This window comes from Tachyglossus aculeatus, chromosome 15 (assembly GCF_015852505.1).
Source record: "Tachyglossus aculeatus isolate mTacAcu1 chromosome 15, mTacAcu1.pri, whole genome shotgun sequence".
Taxonomy (NCBI): Eukaryota; Metazoa; Chordata; class Mammalia; order Monotremata; family Tachyglossidae; genus Tachyglossus; species Tachyglossus aculeatus.
Window position 1 is genome coordinate 3,297,944 of NC_052080.1, and position 9,771 is coordinate 3,307,714.

Sequence of the window (9,771 nt, forward strand, 5' to 3'; positions counted from 1 at the left end):
TGATCAAATGAATGAATTTCACCGGACCCCCCTGCGAGTTAGGTGTTCTGTAATATTCTTCTAAAGTTTTCCCGACAATATTCAGAGTCAAGTGTTAGGAATGCCAAGAAGATATTTTCAGAGAAAATAATGACCCAGGTACCTTGGGCTTGTGGGGTCCTGAGAAACCTTTTGGACCAAAGATTGGCAGCACTGAATGACCCAAAAGTCATCTTAAAATGCAACTAATTGGCCGGTTTGGAGTAATTTCAATTTAAATGAACATTTGGGATACAAAGGACCCCATAGACTATACGACGTTAGCCAAGACCTGTCACCGAACACCACACAGCACCCTACAAGTTAAGGGAAAAATGATTAGCTATTATGGAAAGTGGAGTAACTCCATTGTAGAACCTCATTACCGATCACAGCTTGAGCCTGAGAAGCCAACTCATGAATAAATTAAGGGAAGTGGAATGGCTAAAGGTAGTGAGAAGGACATTCAGAAGAAGAACAAGAATCCTCCCACCCCTGACGACTGAAATTTTTTTCAAACTTTATTAAATGTGTATGAATGCTACAGACCGTGCATTTTGATAAGCTTCCTGGTGTGTGGGTGTGTTTGTCGTCGTATACTTGAGTATATTTGTGTGCATTTTGGGGAGCGGTATGGTGCTATGGTTAGAGTTCAGGCCTGTGAGCTTTAATCCTGGCTCTGCCACTTGTCTGTTGTGTGACCTAGGGTGAGTCATTTCACTTCTCTGGGCCTCAGTTGCCTTGCCTGTCAAATGGGGCAGCGTGGCTCAGTGGAAAGAGTACGGGCTTTGGAGTCAGAGGGCATGGGTTCAAATCCCAGCTCTGCCAATTGTCAGCTGTTTGACTTTGGGCAAGTCAACTTCTCTGTGCCTCAGTTCCCTCATCTGTAAAATGGGGATTGAGACTGGGAGCCCCACGTGGGACAACCTGATCACCTTGTATACTCCCCAGCGCTTAGAACAGTGCTTGGCACAGAGTAAGCGCTTAACAAATACCATCATTATTATTATTATTATGGGGATGGAGACTATGAGCTCTGAGTGGGACAGGGACCGTGTCCCACCTGATAAACTTATATCTTCCCCTCAATAAATACAACTAATAATAATAATAATCATAATCAGCTAGGTGACATTTATTCCCAGGAGCTGTGGGTTGGATTCTTGCCATGGTTTCCGGGGACAGGATTATGTAACTTGGAATTTCAGAGTCCGAACCTTGGGAGTGTTCTCAGGGTTTATCCTCACAGTTGGCGAGGTTTAGAAGATTGAAATATTTGCTTTTCTGGTACCTTCTAAAACATACATATGTGAACTAGTCTTCTAAATCATTCCATCTGTTTCCCTCCCCTCAAGCTCTTGCTCATTTATTCCCCAGATTTCTGTTCATTGGGCCAGAAATGCCTCCTTCCTTTCCTCCTTCCCCACCCCAACAATGATTTTTTTTCTTTTAATGGTATTCATTAAACGCTGGGAGTCACAAGGGAATGGGCTGTAATCCCGGCTCTGCCACTCATCTGCTCTGTGGCCTTGGGCAAGTCACTTCACTTCTCTGTCCCTCAGTTCCCTCATCTGTAAAATGGGGATTGAGACTGTGAGCCCTGTGTGGGACAGGGCCTGTGTCCAACCCAATTACCTTGTATCTACCCCACCCCAATGCTTGGCACATAGTAGGTACTTAACAAATACCATTGTTGTTGTTCTACTTCTCCTTCTTCCTCTTCCACTGGAGACAACCTATTAAGACCCTTGAAGGAATTGGTGGTTGTTGTTTTTTACCTCTACTACACCTTCCCCATGCACTAAGTACAGTGCATTGCACAAAGTAAGCACCCAGGACGTACTGTTGATAGATATTGGGTCAGTTTATATGGAGGGAGCGAGAGAATAGGGCCCCGTTTTGAATTTCTGCAGAAATCTTCCTGCTTCTCTACAGAATCCAAGACAGTCTCCCTAGCCCTTATTTCATAACCAAAATATATTTGGATGGAAGTTTACTCCGTATGTTTTGAATACACTTTGCCACTCATCAAAATGCTGCTTTGTACAAGCGATTGAAACTAAAAAGCTTTTTCAGCTTTTCGCCTTAGATCAAGGAAATGCATTTTGCTAGCTGGAAATAAAATCAAACACCAAAGATTTTTTTTTTTTTTTAATTGAAGTGGGGAACTCAAAAATTGCTTAGCTCATGCTTGTTTCCAAGTTGGCCAGCGTTTCTTCACCCTCTTCTCCCTCAGCCACCTTCTCTTCCCTAAGCATCTATTCGTTCCAGATGCTGTTCTGAGCTAATAAAACAGTGCTTAGAGTCTGACAGATAATGCCAACATAAGCACCCTTAAAACTGATCTCACAGTTTTTGTATCTTGGTGACTGTCTCCTCTTTTTTTCTTTCTTTATGATATTTGTTTTGTGCTTACTACATGCCAAGCGTTGTTCTAAGCCCTGGTGTAGATACAAGTTAATCAGGTAGGACGCAGTCCTTATTCCAGAATCCTCTGGTAGACTATAAGCTCCTTGAAGGCAGGGCTATGGTGTAGTAACTCTCTTGTCCTCTCCCCAGCATTTAATACAGAAAGTACCACAAAATTTCCATTGATTAAGTGGCAAAAGGAACACACTGTAGGTACTCAATAAAGACTATTGATTGATTAACAAATAATAATTATAGTATTCGTTAGGTGCTTACTGTGTGCCCAGCTCTGTTCTAAACTCTGGGGTAGATACGAGTTAATCAAGTTGGACACAGTCCCTGTCCCACCTAGAGCTCACGCTTTTAGCCCCATTTTACAGATGAGGTAACCGAGGCGCAGAGAAGAGAGGTAACTTGCCCAAGGTCACACAGCAGAGGTGGCAGAGCCGGGATGGGAACCCAGGTCCTTCTGACGTCCGGGCTCTATCCACTAGGCCATGCTGCTTTTCCATGATTAGAGAAGCAGCGTGGCCCAGTGGAAAGAGCCCAGGCTTTGGAGTCAGAGGTCATGGGTTCGTATCCCGACTCTGCCAATTGTCAGCTGTGTGACTTTGGGCGAGTCACTTCACTTCTCTGGGCCTCAGTTCCCTCATCTGTAAAATGGGGATGAAGACTGTGAGCCCCCCGTGGGACAACCTGATCACCCTGTAACCTCCTCAGAGCTTAGAACAGTGCTTTGCACATAGTAAGCGCTTAATAAATGGCATTATTATTATTATTATGATTGATCATCACAGTTGAGTGCTTTACTGGGATTAGGGATGAGGGCATCGATTGGTGCATCAGGAGAAGGTTGTTAAAGGGTGGCTTGAGAATATTGGAGGTGGGGGTCAAAAGCTCAGAGGTCTCTGTGGAGGAACAGGACAAGATTTGCCGGGGCGGGAGGCAGTGGGTATTTGCGAAAGAGAACAGGTGAGGAGGTCGTGGTCTGATTGAGGAATTTCAGAGTTGATAAGGGTGGAATATGGAAATACTTAAGCGTACAAAGCATTATATTACCCTGTGAAATGAAAAGGCACAATGTGTCAACAGCTGAGAGAACTGCCATTATCCATTTTTAGATTAATTTACCATTGAAATCGGCTTTAGAGACCTACTGGAAGGCACTCAAGCTTGGGAGTCAGAAGAACCGCATTCTAATCCCAGCTCTGCTATTTGCTTACTGCCTGACCTTGGGTAAGTTACTTCTCTGCTCAGTTTGCTCATCTATAAAATGGGGATTCACTACCTCTTCCGACTCCTTATTTAGACTGTGAGCCCCAAGTGGGACAGGGACTTTGTGTGAACTCATCATTCTGCACCTAACCCCAGTGTTTGGTACATAGCAGTGGACTTAGAAAATGCCACAGTTATCATTCTTATTAGTCAAAATCCTTCAAAGAGAGGGGAAGGAAGGGACTTCAAGCAAGGTGGACTTTGCTGAGAGGAGAGTGCTGTGAGAAATAAGCACTTCGTTCATAAAGCTATTGAGACATCGCTGAGAAGAGGTTTTTAACAATTGATCCCTGTACACGTGCTCAGTGATATTTATTGAGTGTTTACCACGTGCAGAGCACTGTACTGAGTGCTTGGGAGAGGACAATACAGTTGGTAACCAACGGTCTGACCCACAAGGAGCTTGCAGTCTAGCTTCTTTCCCTTTACAGACAAGGGAAATTGGAGAATATAGAATATGTACATCAGTGGTTTGGCCAGGGGATAGCTTAAAGATCAAGTGATTGAGTGTTGGCAAAGGCAGTTTAAATTAGATATTATAAATTCCTTATTTATTCATATTAATATCTGTCTCCCCCTCTGGACTGTAAGCTCGTTATGGACAGGGCATATGCCCACTAATTCTGTTGTATTGCACTCTCCCAAGTGCTTAGTACAGTGCTCTGCACATTGGAAGCACCCAATAAATACCATTGATTGACAGGCAATACAAAATGAAGGGCAAATAGACCTCTCTGCCTCCAGTGTCTCCCAGCTTCAGTCCATAATGCAGTCTGCTGCCCACGTCATTTTTCCACAAAACCGTTCATTCCACGTTTTCCCAAACCTCAAGAATCTCCAGGGGGTTGCCCATCTACCTCCCCATCAAACAGAAACTCCTTACCATCAGCCCTAAAGCCCTCAATCCTCTTGCCCCCTCTTCCCTTACATCTCTGTTTTCCTCCTACAACCCTGCCCGCACACTTTGCCCCTCTCCCACAACACTTGTGTCCATATCCACAATTTATTAATGTATTGCATTAATACAGTAAACTCACTGTGGGCAGGGAATGTGTCTAACAACTCTGTTTCATTGTACTGTTCCAAGCACTTAGTACAGAGCTCTACACATCATAAGCACTCAATACATTCCATTGATTAATTGAAATAGGAGAAATTTTATCCTTACAAACTTCTTGGGAAGAAGTATGTGTTACTATTCCCATTTTACAGGTGAAGACACTGGGATCTGTGAGGTTAAAAGACTGACTGGTCTGTGTGCAGAGCACTGTACTAAGCACTTGGGACAGTACAATAGAACAATAAACAGACACATTCCATGCCCACAGTGAGCTTAAAATCTAGAGGGGGAGACAGACATTAATATAAATCAATAAATGACAGATATGTACATAAGTGTTGTGGGGCTGGGAGGCGGGATGAATAAAGGGAGTAAGTCAGGGCGATGCAGAAGGGAATGGGAGAAGAGGAAAGGAGGGCTTAGGAAAGGCCTCGAGGCAAGGGAGAGTCATTGTCTGTCATATCATCATCAATCGTATTTATTGAGCGCTTACTATGTGCAGAGCACTGTACTAAGTGCTTGAGAGATGAGATGAGAGATGAGATGAGAGAGAGATGAGAGAAGCAGTGTGGCACAGTGGAAAGAGCATGGGCTTTGGAGTCAGAGGTCATGGGTTCAAATCCTGGCTCCACCAACTGTCAGCTGTGTGACTTTGGGCAAGTCATTTAACTTCTCTGGGCCTCAGTTACCTCATTTGTAAAAATGGGGATTAAAACTGTGAGCCCCCCGTGGGACAACCTGATCACCTTGTAACCTCCCCAGCGCTTAGAACAGTGCTTTGCACATAGTAAGCGCTTAACAAATACCATCATTATTATTGCTATTTGAGGAGGGAGGGTTTTCCAGGCCAGAGAAGTTAGTGGCCACATACACGAGATGGAGGTAGAGTGAGAAGGTTGGCATTAGAAGAGCAAAGTTTGCGGGCTGGGTTGTCATAATAATAATAATAATGGCATTTGTTAAGCACTTCACTATGTGCCAGGCACTGTACTAAGCGCTGGGGTGTTTACAAACAGATTGAGTTGGGCACAATCCCTGTCCCATGTGGGGCTCCCAGTCTCCGTCCCCATTTTACAGATGAGGGAACTGAGGCCCAGAGGCGTGAAGTGACTTGTCCAAGGTCACACAGCAGTCAAGGGGCAGAACCGGGATTGGAACCCATGACATTGGACTCTGTGCTGTAGCCACTACGCCACGCTGCTGCTGCTTGTAGTAGGAGAGGTAAGAGGGGACAAGGTGAGGAGTTGAAAGCCAACGGTGGGGAGCTTTTGTTTGATGCGGAGGTGGATGGGCAACGAATGCTCTTCCTATTAGAGCACCCCGCCTCTCCTCCCCTGACATTTTCTCAACTTCAGTCGATCAAAGGCTGCATTTTAGCAGTGGGGTTCAAGCCGAGGCCCGGTGGGGGTGGGCCTCTCCCAGCTCCCGTTCCCTTCCTCAACGCCTCCAATCTTGGTAAAACCAGCTTCTATTTTAAAAGCTTCTCAGCGAGCTCTGGCAGGGGCGGCTGTGCGAATCCCGGGAAGAGCCGTGGGTGGGAGGCTGGGGGAGCCGAGGGGAAGGAACTGGGGGCGAGCAGGAGTCATGGTGGTGCCGATTTGAGTCGTGGGCCGTTCATGACTCAGTCCCGCAGAGCTCGCTTTGAATATCGGCCTGAAGAAGACCTCAGGGGAAGCAGCGTGGCCTAGTGGGTAGGGCACGGTCCTGAGAGTCAGGAGGACCTGGGTTCTAGTCCTGACTCTGCCACATGTCTGCTGAGTGATCTTGGGCAAGTCGCTTCACTTCTCTGGGCCTCAGTTCCCTCATCTGGAAGTTGGGGATTGAGACCGTGAGCCCCGCGTGTCCAATCCGATTTGCTTGTGTCCACCTCAGAGCTTAGTACAGTGCCTGGCATATAGTAAGCACTTAAATACCACTGTCATTATTATTATTATCTCTCTTCACATGCCCCCTTTCCACTGGCTCTCTCTTTGTCTCCTCCATCCCACCTCTTTTTTTCCTAAATATTGGCCAAGGATAGGAAACTTTCCTTCTTTTTTAGACTGTGAGCCCACTGTTGGGTAGGGACTGTCTCTATATGTTGCCAACTTGTACTTCCCAAGCGCTTAGTACAGTGCTCTGCACACAGTAAGTGCTCAATAAATACGATTGATTGATTGATTGATCATGTACCAAAGATTTTTCTCCAGTCCAGGCATTGGTGGTTCAGTGGTAGAATTCTCACCTCCCACGCGGGAGACCTGGGTTCAATTCCCGGCCAATGCAGATGAATTTTTCTTTTAGACTGTGAGCCCGCTGTTGGGTAGGGACTGTCTCTACATGTTGCCAATTTGTACTTCCCAAGAGCTTAGTACAGTGCTCTGCACACAGTAAGCGCTCAATAAATACGATTGATGATGATGGTGATGATCTCTTAGCCAGGGCATTCATGGCTTTCCAAGCTCTGACTCATGAAGAAAATGGCTCTATGCTGTGCTTTCCCTGGCGAGAGGAAAACAGTAAGTGCTCAATAAATATGATTGATTGATTGATTGATCATGTACCAAAGATTTTTCTCCGGTCCAGACCTCTTAGCCAGGGCATTCATGGCTTTCCAAGCTCTGACTCATGAAGAAAATGGCTCTATGCTGTGCTTTCCCCGGCGAGAGGAAAACAGAACCTGTTCTTTGATGGATCATGTGTGTTTCCTTTTTGCCGCCTGTCGGAAGAGCCCTCAATTATTGGCAAATGGAGTTACAAAACTCAAGGAGTATTTCTGTCTTCTCTCACTTTCCCTTACCTCTGACTGTTCCCGCCTCCTCCTCATTCCCCGATGAGATTTGCTACTTGCTGAAATGCCGGCTTCCGTTCGGGAGATTTTTTTTCACATTTTAAATAGGGTGTGTGGCAGTTTTATTGCATTAAATTAATGGGCTGAATTAGGTTTGTCCAGCGTCCGTGGGTTCTGACCTGATTAGCTCGGTCTACCACAGTGCTTAGCGCAGTGCTTTGTGCACAGAGCTAAATAAGTGCTGATTATTATCATCGTTATTACTACATTCAGGGAAGGGAACATACCTACCAACTCTGTTATAGCGTACAGTGTTCTACATGCAGTAAGCGCTCAATGAATTCGATTGATTGATTGATTGACAGGTATTGATGGTTAGCATTGTCTGGCTTGTGGTCATGTCAGCTGTTAGTGATGATTACTGATTGTAGTATTTGTTAAGTGCTTACTATGTGTCAAGTACTATACTAAGCGCTAGGGTTGGTAATAAGATAATCAGGTCCTAAATGGGGCTCACAGTCTAAGGAGAAAGAACAGGTATTGATTTCCCATTTTTCCGGTGAGAGAATTGAGGCCCAGAGAAGTGAAGTGACTTACTCAAGGTCACAAAGCAGACAAGTGACCTTCCCTTCCCCACAGCACCTGTATATATGTTTGTACATATTTACTACTCTATTTATTTTACTTGTACATATCTATTCTATTTATTTTATTTTGTTAGTATGTTTGGTTTTGTTCTCTGTCTCCCCCTTTTAGACTGTGAGCCCACTGTTGGGTAGGGACTGTCTCTATATGTTGCCAACTTGTACTCCCAAGGGCTTAGTAAAGTGCTCTGCACATAGTAAGTGCTCAATAAATACGATTGATGATGATGATGACAAGTGGCTGAGCCGGAATCAGAGCCCAGATCTCTGCTCTGTCAGACCTGTGCCTTCTCTGCTTCTGCTTACACTGCTTCTCATGGTAGTGGTAATATTGACCTTATTAGGCTTTTTAAAAATGGTGTTTAAGTGCTTACTATGTGCCAGATACTGTACTAAGCACTGGGGTAGATACCAGGTAATCAGGCTGGACACAGCCCCTGGGAGTCGGAAGGTCACAGGTTCTAATTTTGACTCCGCCACTTGTCTGCTGTGTGGCCCTGGGCAAGTCACGTCACTTCTCTGTGCCTCACTTACCTCATCTCTGTGGTGTGTGATGTGCAGTGTGGCTAAGTGGATGGAGCATGGGCTTGGGAGTTGGAGGACATGGGTTCTAATCCCTACTCTACCACGTGTCTGCTGTGTGACCTTGGACAAGTCACTTCACTTCTCTGTGCCTCAGTTCCCTCATCTGAAAAATGGGGATTAAGCCCCACGTGGGACAACGTGATGATCTTGTTTCTACCCCAGTACTTGGCACATAGTAAGCCCTTAACAAATACCACAATTATTATTATTATCTGTAAAATGGGGATCAAGACTGTGAGCCCAATGTGAGACAGGGACTGTGTCCAACCCAATTTGCCTGTGTTCCCCCCACCCCTGTGCTTAGTACAGTGACTGACAATTAGTAAAAGTGCTTAACAAATACCACAATTATGATTATTAATAAATATAAATAAATGAATTTCAGTTGCAGGACCTTTGGCCTTGTTTCCACCACTGACGTGTCAGTCAACGCTATTTACTGAGCGCCAACTTCATACCGAGCTCAGACTGTACCAAGCGCTCGAAGGAGTCCGATAGAGTTACTAGATCTGGTCCATGCCCTTAAGGAATTTATAATCTACTGGGGCAAGCGGATCTAAACTTCAGCAGCCAACTAAGTATTGATAGATTCATCACGGCTGTGGATGGGAAAGGGTTGGCTTGTGTCTGCTTTACTTCACATCTGCCTGGTGTGGAAGCTTTCTCCAGGAGTGTGTCTAGCCATAATTAAATCCAAGTGAGGTAAGGGGGGGAATTTTCCTTACCACACAGATCCCCTTCTAGACTGTAAGCTCGTTTTGGGCAGGCATTGTGCCTGTTATATTGTTATATCGTACTCTGCTAAGCGCTAGTGCGGCGCTTTGTACACAGTGACTGCTCAATAACTGATTGACCACCTCCCATGGTGCCCAAGTATTCATCTGAAACATAGGGCCGGTGGGTTTTCTCTTTTAAGAGACTCTGCAGTCGCTTTTGGGTTTCTGGGAAGATTACAAAGACATCTCTTGGCTATTTCAGTCAGCAACCTAGGTGAATTTCACTTCAAGCTC

At 45.2% G+C, this 9,771-nt stretch overlaps 1 non-coding gene across 1 annotated transcript; it reads left to right on the forward strand.

The window, feature by feature from the left end:
* Nucleotides 1-6,956: 6,956 nt before the first annotated feature.
* Nucleotides 6,957-7,027, forward strand: TRNAG-CCC. The gene has a single exon. It is a non-coding gene; the product is annotated as a tRNA-Gly (tRNA).
* Nucleotides 7,028-9,771: the final 2,744 nt, after the last annotated feature.